The 16,307-nt window shown below is 41.6% G+C and overlaps 1 protein-coding gene across 4 annotated transcripts in view; it reads right to left on the reverse strand.

The window, feature by feature from the left end:
* Positions 1–16,307, reverse strand: part of GRIN2B (glutamate ionotropic receptor NMDA type subunit 2B) — a 439,528-nt gene that overhangs the window by 400,608 nt on the left and 22,613 nt on the right. The gene's annotated exons all lie outside the window — the stretch shown is intronic.

Below are 16,307 nucleotides of genomic sequence, written 5' to 3' on the forward strand. Positions count from 1 at the left end.
AAAAGGAGAAGTGTACAAAATTTAAGCATTTTGCCCAGTTACAAAACCTTAAGAAATAGAGTCAGGATTCAAACGCAAGGCTGTCTGAGTCATAACTTCACATCTGAAATGGAATCAACCCATCAGGCTTGCTATTTTCCTGACAATAATTTGTTTACGTAAAGGATCCTGAAGTCAGATGATGTCACACTCCTACTCAAGATTCTCCCCTGACTCCCCCATTGAATTTAGAATAAAATCCAAGCTTTTGCCATGGCCTTCAAAGCCCTACGTGAACTGGCCCTTGACTACCTCCGTGATCTCATCTCTCCCACTTCTGCTCCATTCACTAAGCCCTAAGCATGGCCTCCTTGTTTTTTCTTTAACGAACATGTGTATTTCTACTCCAAGGTCTTTGTATTTGTTGTTTCCTCAGCCTGGGACGCTCTCATCCCAAAGAACTACATTCCTACCTCTTCAGTTCATTTATGCCCCTCTGCTCAATGTCACCTTATCCAAAAGGCCTTTCCTGGCCCCTCTACCTAAAATAGAAATTTCCATCACTGTCTAGCCCCTCACCTATAGTCCATTTTATTCACAGTACTCATCACTCTTGTCTATGATCATATTTGCTTCTCTTTGTTTATTGTCTCTCCCATTACGATGAAAGCCTCAGGAGGCATTGACCCGGTCTCGCCTGCTCACTGATGTATCCCAGGCACTAGAACAGTTCATGGCACATAGTAGACGCTCAATAAATTTCCACTGAATTAATGAATAAATAAATGAGCATAAATCCCTTTATCAATATATCCAGATTTGGGTACTTTAAGTTTCATTTGTAAAACAAATCTAGAAAAGACAATCTCAAATTTATATGGATGGGCCTATTCATTACCCAATTTATCTAATTTCATCCATTTCTGTCTAGGTCTTATATCATTCTCCAAATCTGAAACATCCTGTTTTGAACTGCCACCATTTCCTTCCTATAAGTGCCTTCCATGATTTCCTAAAACCCTTCTTTAACCACATACTGTTGAGGAGAGGTAATATTCCAAAGCCACTATCTCAGTCATACAACCCAACATTTCACAACACTTCACACAAGTCTAAATCACCAAATGACTCCTATGTGTTGCTACAGATAGAATCCTTGTCCCTGCCCCAAGGTAGCTTCCCAACAGAAGCAGAGCTGTGTGTACATCTACTTGAGACGCTTCTCCCAGCTGGCTGGCCTGCTGTCCACCTCTTGCTCTGTGGCCAGGTTCTTGCAAAGCTCCACGTACAGAGAGACACTTACTGAGATGCCTTTGAGGAAAATGGTAACAGCAGCTCCAGTTATTCAGCATCTTTGTATTTTACATCTACTTCCTCTAGTCCTCCCAACTCTGCATGGTAGGCTTCCTACTTCTCATTTTACAAACAATTAAAATGAGCATCAGAAAAGTGCAACAACTTGCCCAAGGCCATGAAGTTAGTTAGGGGCAGGGACGTAAACCCATAACTGACTTGAGTCCAAAAAAGAAACATTTCTTATAGTTTTAACATAGAAATATAAAGGCTTTCAACTAATTAATCAAGTATTTTTCATCAATTGACTATATGTCTCAGACCATGACAGGTAATCTAGAATACAGAAGAAATGTGGAAGTTCCCAGCTGAGAGGGAGAGCTATGGGCCATTGATTCAGTTATCTATTTTCTTACATGCTTATGGCTTTAATTTTTTAAGTTCTGGACTGTTGGTTAAGTTAATTTGTATGATTCCAGTAAACCATGAGTTGTTTATCATAAATCACTTCTCAGATGGCTACAGCTAGAAAAATAAACTGCTTTTCTAGGGTGATGTGCTTTTTAAGAATAGAGTGGTTCAATAGAAGTTCCTAAGTTGACACTAATCATAAATAGGGGCTAAAAGTTCAGGGTCTAAACAAATTGTGGCAGGCCAAAAACGAAAAACACAAAGCAAACATACAGGCCCACAAAGCAAAATGCAACTAAGCACCTGCTACTCTTCTTGTTCCAGATTCTTAATCCATTGAATGTATCATTGTTATGACATTAGAAAGAGTGAGAAGTGGCAGGGTGGTAAGCATTTTTATGAGGTGTTACAATGTTTTAACTAACCTACACCTCCTTCTGAAGGCTTTGTTTTCCGTATCACTCCAGATCCCTGTTACACTGCAGGGTGTTACTGCTTGAGTCTGGCTCTGCCTGTGTGATCCTGGAGAAAGATTATTTAGGAGCTACCTACCGCTGTTGATATGAGAACCTTGGTCTTACCTGGTAGAACAGTGATGAGTTCCTGTGAATACAATGGCAGCAGATTTTCTATAGACCACTTCCACTGTTTCCTCTCCAGAGCTAGCCTTTTCATAGAGCACAGTGGGCAGCACTAGTACCTACCTGTGTGTACAAATCCTACAGTGAAATGGGCTGTATTAAGAGTCAATGAGGGGTGATCTCTTGGCTTCAGAAGCAACAGTACAAAGGCAGTCACTAAAGCAGGTCAGTCTAACTCCAGCTGAAGTCTGTGAGACATGGGAACATAAACAACTAGTTCTTCACCTGATTGATTTCAGAGTCAATAGAGTCTGATGCAGTCATACTTGGAAGTAAACCATCTATTACTACATTTAATTCCAAGGAATGACTACAGATGCCAAACAGGGCAGCCTAGGATGCCAAGCCACTGCTCATATTATAACAACAGTGCATATTATAACAATGCAAGAAAATGGAAGAACAAGCCTCATTTGGGAACAGAAGTAGCAGCTCTGTGGGAAATTCCAGAGTATGATGTTAGACCACCCCATGGAGAGATAATGAGTGAAAATATTGATGGGTCAAAAGAGGAAACAAGGACAGTCCAGTGTTGAAGTTAGTATAAATATGTAAATTCTGTGTATGGAGGGGGTAAATAATGTCTTCAAACTTGTTTGCTCAGTTACCCACTAAAAGGATTCTTAAAAATTTGTTTTAAGCTGATACCTAATTTCATTCATCATAATCTAAATAGTTACAAAGTATATAATTTCTGGCATATAATAAATACTAACATTTTAAAATAAAATTACTTCACCACTCTTCCAAATTATTCCATGGAATATAAAGACCATAGTAACTTTATATCCACCACCATCCATTTTTAAAACGTAACATTAACCCTTTTTTTAAGTTATACATTTGATATCATTCCTTCTTTTCCCTGACATTGAATTCCTCTTCCATCTCCGCCACAAAATCTTATTGTAATGTAATATATAGGTTACATTATATACATGATGCTTGAAAGTATTTTACTGGTCACTATTCTACTTCTTTGCAACCAAAATATATATATATAAAAGTTGAAGTTTATAATTATTTTTTATTTCCTGTAATCATAGGTGTTTAAGTGTTGTTTTCTGGATTGAGATAGTGTTACAATAATTATTTGTAAACATTTGGTGAGAATAAAATAACCACATTAATTTTGACAGACAAGTATTAAACATAAATGGTAAAATCTTATTACATTTTATGATATGTGTATTTTACCACAGTTTAAAATATGTGTATTTTACCACAGTTTAAAATATATAAAAATGTATTATTAGGACTGTTATCTTTTAATAAGCTGGAGACAGAGATAGTCTATGGTTCTTGATGAAAGGATGCTTCTCCTAACACAAATATTTCCAATTATCCCTTATGTGACCCTTAGAAGTGTTTTCACCTTTGAGCGATGCGTATAGTAAAATTTGGGTAAGTGAGAGGTGTGATTTTCTTTGGTAAGGAGAGAAAAGAGCAACCATGAAAGGGGAGGTGACACTTTCTCTAGCAGATGGATTTTAGGAAAGACTACAGTAGGAAACTGAAAATCTGAACATTAAGTCCCTTAAAATGATCCATGCCTTCATACTGCTTTGAAAGTCTTCATGTACTCACAAAAGTATCTGTTCTCCAGTTTGTTGCTGTGTTGCAGAACTTCTGAAACACTGTAGACCTGTTGCTTTTCCCACTGACTGTGGTCTGGTCAGTGTAGCGAATAAACCATGAAGTTGCACGTATGTATCCCCTCACTGTCTACAACACCATTGATAGGAAAAAACTGAGGCTCGCCATGTGAATTGTCCTTGGATTATAGCAATGTAGGCTGCATGTTGCTTTCTTCTCCTCATTATCTTCCCATAGGGATGAGTCAGCAGCTTGGTCCAGCAAGCAGCAAAACCCATGAACCAGCCTTTGCCAGGGCAGTTGTAACATAGCTCAGACAGTCACGCTTCACCTCACTGGAGAAATGTGGCCCATAAAGGGAAAAAAAGACAATCACAAGCCCATACACGTGGTTTTCCCATACATCCAGTAGCAATCCTATCCACATCCTGCAACAGAATGTTTCAACATCCCCATGGGTGTTCTACATCGTATATATTCTTAGATTTTCAATAATCTGTTCCATCCTCTCCTTTTCAACTTGAAACCCTAGCATCAAAAGTGGCTGTTGATCTGATAGGACCCCACCTTTGGCTGTGGCTCATTTTCCAGCTGCAGCCCAAATCTTCCAGTGATGACAGGAAGCTATCACCATGGCAACCATCACTGACACACAGTGCAAAGCTGAGGATGAAGCATGAGTTGTTCTCCAACTCACTTCCATAACGTTAAACCACACTGTAGGCTTTAACCTACTACCCTCTGGGTTTACTGTCCTGTCCCAGAACCAGAGAAGCAGCCCAGTTTTAAACTGAAATTGTTCTTTCACTCTCCTCAGGACCTCTCCATAAGAAAACAATGGCAAAGGTGACCATATGGCCACCTAGGCCCTGAAAGTATGGTATTTACTCACTCAAAACCCAACAATGTTGCAGTTAATTGTAGAAGTGCCATTGGGGAAGGATAAGATGGTATCTAAAAGTAGCACATGCATAAATATGATACAAAATGTCAACTTGTCGTCTAATAGCTACAAGAAAGAAGGTTCTGGGGCAAATATAACCACATTGCCTCATAGAAAAAGCCTAAAGAAAGTCTCTGCCCGGGGGGATCCTTGGGGTAAATGCTTTCTTTTCATAAGGATCAATCCAACCCTGCCCCATATGTTTAAATGCTAAATTCAAAAATGGGCTGCGATGAAAGAACAACAAACCTTTGTTAGCCCTCTGGGGGGACTAAAGATGCTGAGATGTGTTCCTTGCTGAAAGAGCACTGTAAATAGCAAGGAAGTCCTATTTTTCTTTGCTAGAGATAAAGCACAGTCTCACAGATTTGGGTCTTAGATTTTTTTATATATATCCTCTCAAATTCATTTTTGCCAGAGTCATCCGGTTCTGCTCTGATGCCAAAGATTTCAACACAGTTGGTGGTGGCAGAGCCAACACTGGTGACTTAACAAAGACTATTCACTCAAAAGCCACATTTCTGAAGAGACCTGGATTCTGCAAGGAGCAACTGTACCTCTAATTACAAAATTTCTGAAATTCCCCTAAATGTAGGTTACATTAATCTCATCAGCATGCCAAGGATGGTGTGTCTTGATTTACTTTTGAGTAAAGACTCAAAAGTTGTGGTGCTGCGACACCCAGAATGTAAGGAAGGTAACTGGTGACTAATGGGAATTCCATGGACAGATGGGCCATTTAGAGTCACCGGTATTTTGGTCCCTCTAAACTGATGGGCAGCCACTCAGAAAACCCAGGAACCACAAACTCACCAGACTACTGCAGACCGCTTTTTCTCTGAAAGAACTAAGTTCTTGGGAAAGGAGGGAAAGCAGTCTTAAGAGGGTGTTCCCAGAGGTTCTACTACTTTCCCTGCATCTCAAGTCCTCAGCAGGGGTAGGCTATTAGTCCCTGCAGCAGGTGATAGCAGAATTATCTGTGTGGTTGCCGGACTTTGGAGGGACCATTGCTTCAACCCTAAGAGTGCCCAGAGATCCAAATCAGGGCTGAATCCACTGCCTGAAGAACCCATAGTTCCTGGACAGAAATGAGGGGAGAAGGGAGGTGCTGGTTTGTATTTCAGCCTGGATAGCAAGCAAACCTCAGCTAGGTAAAAGAGTTATTAGAGACATCTTAGAAGATTCTGGTTGCTACAGAGACGTCTCAAACCGAGTTTCCAATCTTTCCAACTCCTAGGCCCTCCCACATCCTCCAGACCCTCTGAGATCAAAGGCAGAAACTTTCCTCTCCCTCTTCCTGCCTCTTCTCTCCAGGGCTGCTACAGGTTTCCAGGACCCTTAATCTGAACACTCAACCAGAGGGACCACAGGGCCTCCTGGAATCCTTTAAGTGTGAAAGCTGCCGTGGCATTCGGCAATCAGCTCAAAGCCACCGACATAAGGTGCTTCAACTGTGTGGGACTCTATGGCCTCATGATCAATATAACATCTACACTGCCATTAGCCTCTACAGGAGGGTGTCAGGTATCATGTGGTGGACATAGCATTGTTAACAAACCATTTCATTTACATGCATGTTCTAGTATTACAGAGGAAGATCACAAACCACGATGCCAAGAAGTTGCATTCAATATAGTGTATATTGATGGGCCATGAGACAGAGATGGATACAGCCTAAAGGGAATCAGCAAAATACTCACTTTTAGATATGTACCAGGCTGTACTGTGTTTGCAGTACAGAAGCCTGCAAGAATCAAACCAATCAAATTTATGTTTATTATGAACTTTATGCACGTAAGCACTGTGATTCTCCAAAATATACTAAATTCATTAAGGAGGAACTCAAAACAGAGCAACAAAAAGTAGTAAACATTATAGAACAGGCACTTAAATTACCTTTGATCATGATGTCGATTACAGAACCTAAGAAGAAAAAATAAGAGACAACCAGAGGAAAAAGAAAAGTTACCACTTTAAGGGGAAGATATTGATCAATTTGCTATTTCTACTGAGGCTAAGGAATGGTTTTATACGCAGAGGGAAAATCATTGTATTAATCTATGGAAGAATAGCCAGTCAAAATAGGGGATCACACACTAGAAGTTACAAAAGAGGTTATAAAGTATTCTTCCTTGTTAGAAATCATTTAAACAGAGTAGATGAATCAACCCAAGAGTGTTTACTGAGACCCCAGCCCAGGCTCAGCCCCAAAGGACTGTAGCATTGGGGTTGTAAGTGGGAGCTCTGTAGTCAGATTTACATGCCTTCAAATCCCAGTTTGGTCACTTATGGGCTACACAACCTAAGGCAAGTTATTTCATCTCTTTAAGTTTATTCCTTATTTGGAAAATAAGGATGATAAGAGTACTTATCTCATTAAATTATTATGAGGATTAAGTGAGAACATACATGGAAAAGCATTTAGCTTGCTAGGATGTGCTGAATAAATTCTTGCTATTATTGTTTCTTATATTTGACTCCTTGCCTATCTAAAAATTACTGGCCTAGGGTTCTCATTTGCCAGATCACAATGAACAATGAAGAAATAAACAAAAGGAGTGCTGAGATGCCTCAGATTCCTGCACGACAGTAAATGCCCTTTGCTCTCTGAGCCTAATCTCATGCCTCTGACTCATGCTTTGGGCACAATTCCTTAAAAAGAGTTTCCACTTCAAGCTTATGGAGAAAAATAAGTTTTAGGTAAAATATTACTTTGGTAAAGCAGTTCAACCAAGGGCCAGAATTTTAATACCGCCAGAATCCCTATCAGAAATAAATTCAACACGGAATGACAGGCCTAGCCACCTACAACATAGAAAAAAGCTAAGTTTGACCAGGGAAGAGAAAAATGAAGGACAAAATCTCCAATCCAGAAGTGGTGCTTCTAGAGATAAAAATTTCTTACACCTCCCACTCCCTTGTGAACATTCCAAGAAGAGCAAGGCCAAGAGAGAGTAGTGATATGGCCTGCCAGATAAAATACAGGACACCCAATTGAATTTGAACTTCAATGACAAATATCAAATATTTTTAGTATAAGTATGCAAATATTACAATATTTGAAACATACTTCTACTAAAAAATTATTGTTTATTTGAAATTCAAATTTAATTGAGTGTTCTAATTCACTAAATCTGACAACCCTAGATATAGTACAGGGAACCTCCTGTATGCAGACTGACTGAGGCCAGAAATGAAATAGAAACACTGAAAAAACCCAGAGTGATCCCTGAGCAGTCTCTGCCTGGTAGACAAGCTAGAGAGCATTCATTCCAGGGAAGGATAGGAACCCTGCAGCCTGAATAAGAAAATCCAATGTAAAAACCATTTAGCCTAAATGTAAGGGTGAAGAAGTCCCCTTGGGCAAATTAGCTTGTCTTGTTAACAGGATATTCAAGTCAAATAATCCAGTCTGTTTGTAGAAAGCTTACTGCATCCAAAAGCCAAGCACATGCAATTCATGGTTGATAGAGCTGTATAATTGCACCCATTTGTCAAAACTCTAGGAAGACTTCATGGACACTTAGCGTCCATACCACAGGCTCCCACACACACTGTATTTGCTTCCATCACAGCACTCACCACACAAAATATGATTACCAATTTATCTGTCCATCTCTCTCTCTAGACTGTGAGCTTCTCAAGAGTGGAGACAAGGTCTAATTTATCTGTGAAACCACAGCCCTAATAGCAAATGGCCACCATACTATATAGCTGGTTAACCTGTGTGGCTTCTGTAAGGGAATTCACAGGAAGACGGGGATAAATAGACTTTATTGGTAATAAGTCAAGAAAGAGAAGAGGGGAGAAAAAGAAAGAAAAAGAAAGCTATCCTTACTAATTGCTTGCAATAGATTAATACATTTATCTGTACAGGTCTTATACCTAAGCACAATTGATATATCAAAAGTGGATCTGTGTATATATAGCAGTAAGAGAGAAAATTATTAAAGATTTTTGTTGGGTTTTTTTTTTTGTTGGGGGCGTGAAGAAAGAAGTCAACATGTATATGGTGATATAAAAATAAAAATGTATATAAGGACCTTAAGGATGTGTCTATAAGTGCATGTCAGGTGCCCACACGGAATATGTTAGAGCTTCCGTAAAGGAAGTGAGAGATATTAGAAAAAAGACTCAACCCAATTCTCTTTCTAAAAATACTCAGATCTCTGAAGCACTCGATTCTAGAATCAGCTCTCAATAACAGTCCCCGTTGTGTTAATGAAACTGTAACTCATCTTACCCACTCACCTTTATACAGTGTCCGCAGGAATCCACAAATTAGGATATAGTTAGCAACGGTCCTCCTGAATGGCATTACAGAAATGAAACTAAAATACTCTGAAAGCCTAATACTGCTTCAGGAAAATCTCCACCCTGTTTAGGAGCCCTGTGTTCTATCCCATGGAACCTCTCCTCCTATGTTTCCTCTCTCCTTCCTGCATTCCTCCGGTGAGAACCTCCCTATCTGTACTTCCCCTCTCTATCACTTGCCCCTGTCTTTCTTTTTCACAGATTGTTGAAAACTATTTAAAAGATCCTGAATATCAAAGTCTGTCTTCTTCTGGCCATGCATTTAAGGTATATAATAGCATGTGGTTTCCAATCCCCCAGGAGCTGGGCATGAAAATAAAATGTTAGAACTTCTATTTACATTTATTTTTATCTCACCCACTTTTAATTTCTGGTTTTTTTTTTTTTTTGCATGCTTTATAATGAACACAACATATTAGACAGTATACACATATAATTATGTACTAAATAAACACGCTGGTCATTGGCATTCCAGTTCTGTAGGGCTGCATAACAAACCACCCCAAAACTTGGTAGCATAAAATAACAACCAGTGTATTACGCTCACAAATTCTGAGGGTTAGGAGTTTGGATAGGGCACAGCTGTGATTGTTTGATTCATTTCCATGACTTTTGGAGCCTCAGTTGAGAAGACCCAAGCATCTGGGAAGTGACTCCAGGGATGCATGCTAGAATCATCTGAAACTTCTCAACTTACATGGCTGACACCTGGGCTCAGCCAGGACCACTGACCAGAGTACCTACACATGACCTGTCTGTGTGGCTTCTCACAGCATGGCAGCAGGGATGTCCAAAGGACAAATGAACCGAGGGAACCAGATAGACGCTGCATGGCCTTTTCTGACCTGGCCTCAGAAGTCACCTAGAGCCATGCTCTTCATACTCAATTAGTCAATGCAATTATGAAGCTGCCCAGATACAAGGGGAGGGGGCTGGACTCTCCACACCATGATGTGCAGTAATGACCAGGTCACATTGCAGAGGAGAATGTGGGATGGGAGAGATTGTTGTAGTTACCTTTGGAAAATAATCTACACCAATTTGCTTATTCACTCTGAGATCTGTCCCCCATCCCTTCTCTTTACTGCTCTTTATTGCAGAGAGCAAAAACCTTGCAGACCACATTTCCAAGCCTCCCATGCCAGATAGATTCTGGCTAGGATTTACCAATGGAGATACTGCCAAGAGATGGTGGGGGTGCTGGAGAGAGGAGAAGCTAGAATATATCTCCCCCTTTCTCTATGCTTTGGTCAGCATCTTCCCAGGAGCTGTATCTCCTCCCTGACTGACATTCTCTGCCAGGCAGCCACCACTTGTTCCATTCTCAGTGGACAAGTTCTACCTTGTTCCCTGTGACCCAAAGGTTCACACTGGCTTCCTGCTTTGCTGATCTGGGGTTGCACATGGGGTTGGCCATGCGCCATTTAGCTTTCAGCTCTTCTTATCCCTTTGTCCCTGATTCCCAGCATTAAATTCTCCCTTTTGAATTACCTAGTATGGGCTGTTTTCTTCACTGAATAATAATATACACAGACTAGGGATAAAAACTCCCAAATGTTTTACTCATCAAAATGTGGGATTTGAAAAGCATGTACACTATTGACATAGTTTCAAAACCTTGGAATGGGAGTCAGGCTGCCTGAGTTCTGGCCCTGGACCAGGCATAGCTACGTACTTTGGTATTTGCTTAGCCCATCGGCCTTAGTGTCCTCAGCCACACAATGAGTTGTCCTCTTTGGTGCTAACATTCTGTGATTCTGTCTTTCAGATATAATCTGCCTACTAGGTCTGGGCCTAACCCACAATGGCATTGATTCTGAACGTCTCACCTCAGCACTAAAAAATATCTCAGCACAAACAAACGTAATTTGCTACATGATTCAACAAAGGGTGCTGGCCAGGTTCGAGATACTAGAGCCATCTCCACTGCAACAATTGGCCCCTGACGTTTCACCTGAGGTTGAAATGGGACAGATGTGGTCAGCACATCAGGTTAGTGTGGGAGCTCAGAGCACTTCTGCCTCCTCAGCTTTAGATAAAAGCAAGACAGCATTGGTCATCAGGCTCTTACAAGTAAATCTGGCCATCTGCAGACTGAGTCCCATCCAAGTTCAGGGGAACCACTGGGTGACATTCATATGAAAGTACTGTAATCCCAGTACTTTGGGAGGCCGAGGCGGGTGGATCACTTGAGGTCAGGAGTTCAAGGCTAGCCTGGCCAACATGGTGAAACACCATCTCTACCAAAAATATAAAAAATTACCTGGGTGCGATGGTGCACGCCTGTAATCGCAGCTACTCTGGAGGCTGGAGCAGAATCACTTGAACCTGGGAGGTGGAGGTCGCTGTGAGCTGAGATCTTGCCACTATACTCTAGCCTGGGTGACAGAGTGAGACTCCGTCTCAGGAAAAAAAAAAAAAAAAACACTTTTTCTTCTTTGAAGGGACAAAAAAAATCTTATGACACAAAAGGAACATAATTTGTCGCAAAAGGGAAGAAAAATTATGCAACTGAGACCTCCAATTATACCATCACAAGGAATAGCTTTAGAGAAATGCTTTCATTATAGAACTGATAGAAACAGGGACAAAGTCATGTGGTTGCCCTTTTTTAGGCACATAAATGAGCCTTCCCCAATGTACCCATCCTTTGTCTCTTTTCTATTCCAGGAGAAAAAGATTTGACAAAATTGATCATGCATTTAACAAAACATCTTTTAAGATATTTGAAGTAAATAAAATATTATAATAAACTATAAACAAATGTGACCACATATTTTAAGGTCAAATATTCTATTTGATTGGATATTATTTGAGGCAAATGGGTTACATATTTATTTAGACCTAGCATTCCTTGTTAGCAGAGAGATTTTCATGCTATTTCTTGTAGCAGGATCTGACCCTATAGATAAACCTAAGTACTATTCAGAAACACAAGCTGGCAAAATGCAAATCCAAAACCAAAATCTGAAAGTAATATCAAAGATGCTGAAAGATTAACAGAAAGGACAGAAGACTCACCACACGTCTGCAGCAGACATAGAATCTTGCCTAAATCATTATGTTGGCTCTATTTGAACAGGGTAGAACCTGTGAGGCATTCAAATTCAAAACTTTACTTTGATGATTTCAAGGAGCAAGAAACAGCTGAACCGGTTCTAACTCAAGCAAAATGTCCTTATTCTACTCAGCTAACGTTAGTTATGCATCCAAATAATTTTGAGATGAAATGAGCAGAATTCATCATGTACACTGGAGCCGGCTTCTTCACTTAACTCAATTCCACCTTTGGGCCTATATATGGCATACAATACTTTGAAACTACAAAACAAGTATAAAAAGCAAATGAAGAGATAAAGGTAAGCAGCCAGTGGTTTCAATGAAGACACAAAGAGCCATCCCATTAAATGTGCCTGCTGTATGCAATGCACTTTTCTAGAGTACGTGCAGTGTGAAGATCAAGAAGATGCAGCCTGGCTCTCCAGGGGGCCCCAGCTGCATGGTGGCGCCAGACACGTATACTAATAACTTGCAAATAAGACAAGGGTGACAAGGGCTGTTGAGAATACAGAGTGATACGTAAGAATGCAGGAGAGAAAAATGCGTCCCCTGTTTGAAGGATATGGGAAGGCTTCCTAGAGGAGGTGAGGTTGCAGCGACACCTTGAAGAACTTACTTGCAGAACTTTGACAGTGCTGGGATGGAGTAGGGGATATGTCTGACCAAAGGCAGGAACGGCCTGAGCAAAGCCAAAGAAATGTATCAAGGGCACTAAGTGTGTCAAGTGTGCACTAAGTGCACGAATGAGCTGGAGCAGAAAGAGGAGGAAGCAATGCAGTGGGCAGGAGGCGACAAAGGCCGTGAGAGATGAACCACGGACGCCCAGGCACGCTGCGGAGGAAAACAAGGACTTCATTCTGCACGCAATAATGAGCCATTAAAGGCTTCCGAGGAGGCAGATATGATTAGAGCTCTGATTTAAATGACAACTCGTGGCAATTTGAGTTATGTTCTTAAAATCTACATTCCTCAGAGAAAATTTAGCAAAAAATCTCTTATCAGGGCAGTAACTCTTTCTCTCTGTCACAGCTGCCCTGAATGCTCCTACCCTCATTCTGTTCTATAAGCCTCTGTGTGAAAACAAGCGCCTTTTTCTCCAAGTCGTTTCCTCCAACTGTTCGTTCCGTATGGACTCTGGGTGCCCTGTGTGGGCTCACATCTGTCTGCCCAGCAACGAGCCGCATCATCACGAGCATACCTGGAGGGTCTTCTGGGGACTCACCAGTAAGCCCATGAGCCACAGAACAAAACTTCCATTTCCCTGTAAACATATTCACGGCAATGAAGAGGACAACGGAACATTTTTACGTGGATGAATAGCATCCATGTCCCTTAAACAGTTAACTCCGAGGTTAACTTCTTCCACGATTTCTCTAGACTCAAGAGAGTCAGAGTTCAGATCCTCCCTCTAGTCCCGCAATTAAAGACTCTGAATTTCTAAGGAAAGTTCTTTTTCATCCTCTACCCTTAATTTCTGTGTATAAACAGACTCAATTTATCTAGGGTGAGAATTCCAATGCTGTATGTCCCACAGGTTAAAGAGAGTTCAGGTTATTTTCTTATAGGCATAAAAAATAAATTAGATTAAAATTCAAGTGGAGCAGAATAGTGAACAAGAAAAGAGAAAGAAACCAGCAAAGACAGGGTCAGGCCACACCATGCCATACCGTCAACCTATTGCTTCCATTAGCTGTTCTCTTGGGGATCTGTCATTTTCTGATGCTTCCACTGGACTCGGCTCGGCTGCAACAAGTCTGCCATTGGGAGCCTCTCCTGGGAGGTCAGCCTCAGTAAATATAGTAACTAGTATTTTTGATGTAATGCAGGATATGGGAAGAAAGGTACTTAGGGCATTTGGTGTGTATACACATATACATGTGTATGGGTACACACACAAGCTTGAGACAGAGAGAGAGAGGACTGCAAAGAGAGGCTTCTACCATAAAGCACTACTGAGGTATCTCTCCATGGAAATTAAAGACAGAAGCACCCAATGAACTCATCTTCCTCTCATTGGTAACCTTCCACTGGGCCAGATGGGGAAGGCTAATGCTATAACATATTAGAGCCCCCTCCACCCCAATCTCTGAGAAGCAGTTCAGCTTCCTCCCATGACCTGTCTCCTGTAGGAAGAGGCGAGAACCACACAGGAATGAGTGCTGAGCTCCTATAAGGCTGCTAGAAGGGAAGAGACCCACCCAGGAGCTGGCGGTTTCTCCTCCACAAATGCCTCCCACCCAGTGCCGACTCCCCAGCACAGCAGTCGGCTCCCTCATCTCTCTTGCCTCCCTTGATGACGATGCAGGCTCTGCGGAGGCCCATCTTGGGTGAGCTCCCACATTTTGAATCTTCGTGGTTTACTGTAACCTCCCAGAGGATGAAAAGGGAAGGGAGATGTGAAAACCCAGATTAGGCAAATTACTAACCCTGACAAATATAAGGACATAACGAATCTGGAGCTGACATGTCCAAAGAGGAAACCACAGGCTGCATATGACTGTTGGCACTTAAATTAACTGAAATTCTCCATTCTCACTAGTCACAGGTGGCTAGTGGCTATCACATTGGACAGTAAAGTTAGACAACATTTCCATCACGGTAGAAAGTTTTATTGGACAGCGCTGGTCTCAAGTCTCTTGGGAAGAGGTCTATTTGCACCTTGGATTAGGAATAAAATGTAGTGTTTGTGATAAAGTGAAAAGAGCACTAATTAGGATTAATTCTAGGCTGAGTTTTACTAATAGTGGACTAATAATGGCAACACAATCTGTAAAAATAATGGCACTAAGTGGACTAAAGCTTTACCTTACAGAGTAAGATAAGGCAACAGGGTTCAATGGAAAGCGTGGGACCCCGGAATTCACAAGAACTGAGTCCAAACGCCAGCACAGTCCTGATGCCCAGGGGCAAGTCACATGAGCTGCCCTAGCCTTCACTTCCTCAGCTGCATAATGGAACATCATCATCTATCTCATTTGCCAAATGAGGTCATAGATTTAAAATATACTTAAAAGTGTCCAGCTTGCTGCCAAATGCTAAACAAAAGCTGGGTGTACCCCCATAGGTTAGTACACAATATGTTTCTGTCTCCTTTTTCCCTAGGGAGGTTCTCATTAGCAGATGCCCAGGACATGGCACTGGTACCTTTTTCTCATACCACATCTCTCATCCCGTGGGCAACCTCTGACGGAGGCATTTTGTTGCCTGTGTTTGGCAAGCCCAGATTTGCTTCCTCCTCCTCCCTCCACTCTTCCTCCTCCATGTTCTCCTTCTCCTCTTTCTCCTTCTCCTACTCCTCATCCTCCTCCTCTTCTTCCCACCCACTACCAACACAACCACAAAAAGACGAGAAGGTTATTTTAAAGTCACCCATGAAATATGCCCTTGAAGTCCCGCCTTGGCTTTGAGAGAGGGGAAAAAAGGCGTTATAGAGACGTCATTTATTGAAGTCCTCCTCTATCCAGAGCACTTGATTTGGACCGCGGGAATTAGCTTAAAAGAAAAAAAAGGGGGTGGAGGGGGAAAGAAACATACACATTTGGATATTCTCTAAAAATACTAAGGGATTCTTCATACACATCAGCAAGTGTAAATTAATGTAGGCCAAGTCTAATAAATACTTGTGACCAAAATGAGAGACGGAGTAATAGGACACAGAGAATCCGGTGGGTTATTCAGGAAAGTTTCTTAGGGGAGTTCAAAATTGAGCCAGATTTTAAAGGAGGCGACAGACAGAGTTTGGCAAAAGGAGAGAAGGAGGCTTTCCAGGAAGGGGAATTATAACACTCTAAGGTGTAGAGACAGACAGGGAGGAGTTCCGATAGGTGAACGCCCAGAGACTGGGAGGGAGTAACACAAAGGCAGGCAGCCGCCAGGGTGGGGCCCGCAGGGAGAGGGAGGTCAGGCTGCAGAGGGCTTCCTGGGGAATTTCCTTTTGCTAATAAGCAGTAATGGAGAGCCACCGTGGATTCGTGAGTAGAGAAAACAGTGTTTAATGAAGACAATTCCAGCAGCTGTGTGGAGGGTGGAGGAGAGGAGGCGAGGTCCAGGCGGGGGATGCCAGCTAGAGT

Source organism: Pan troglodytes, chromosome 10 (genome assembly GCF_028858775.2).
Source record: "Pan troglodytes isolate AG18354 chromosome 10, NHGRI_mPanTro3-v2.0_pri, whole genome shotgun sequence".
NCBI lineage: Eukaryota > Metazoa > Chordata > Mammalia > Primates > Hominidae > Pan > Pan troglodytes.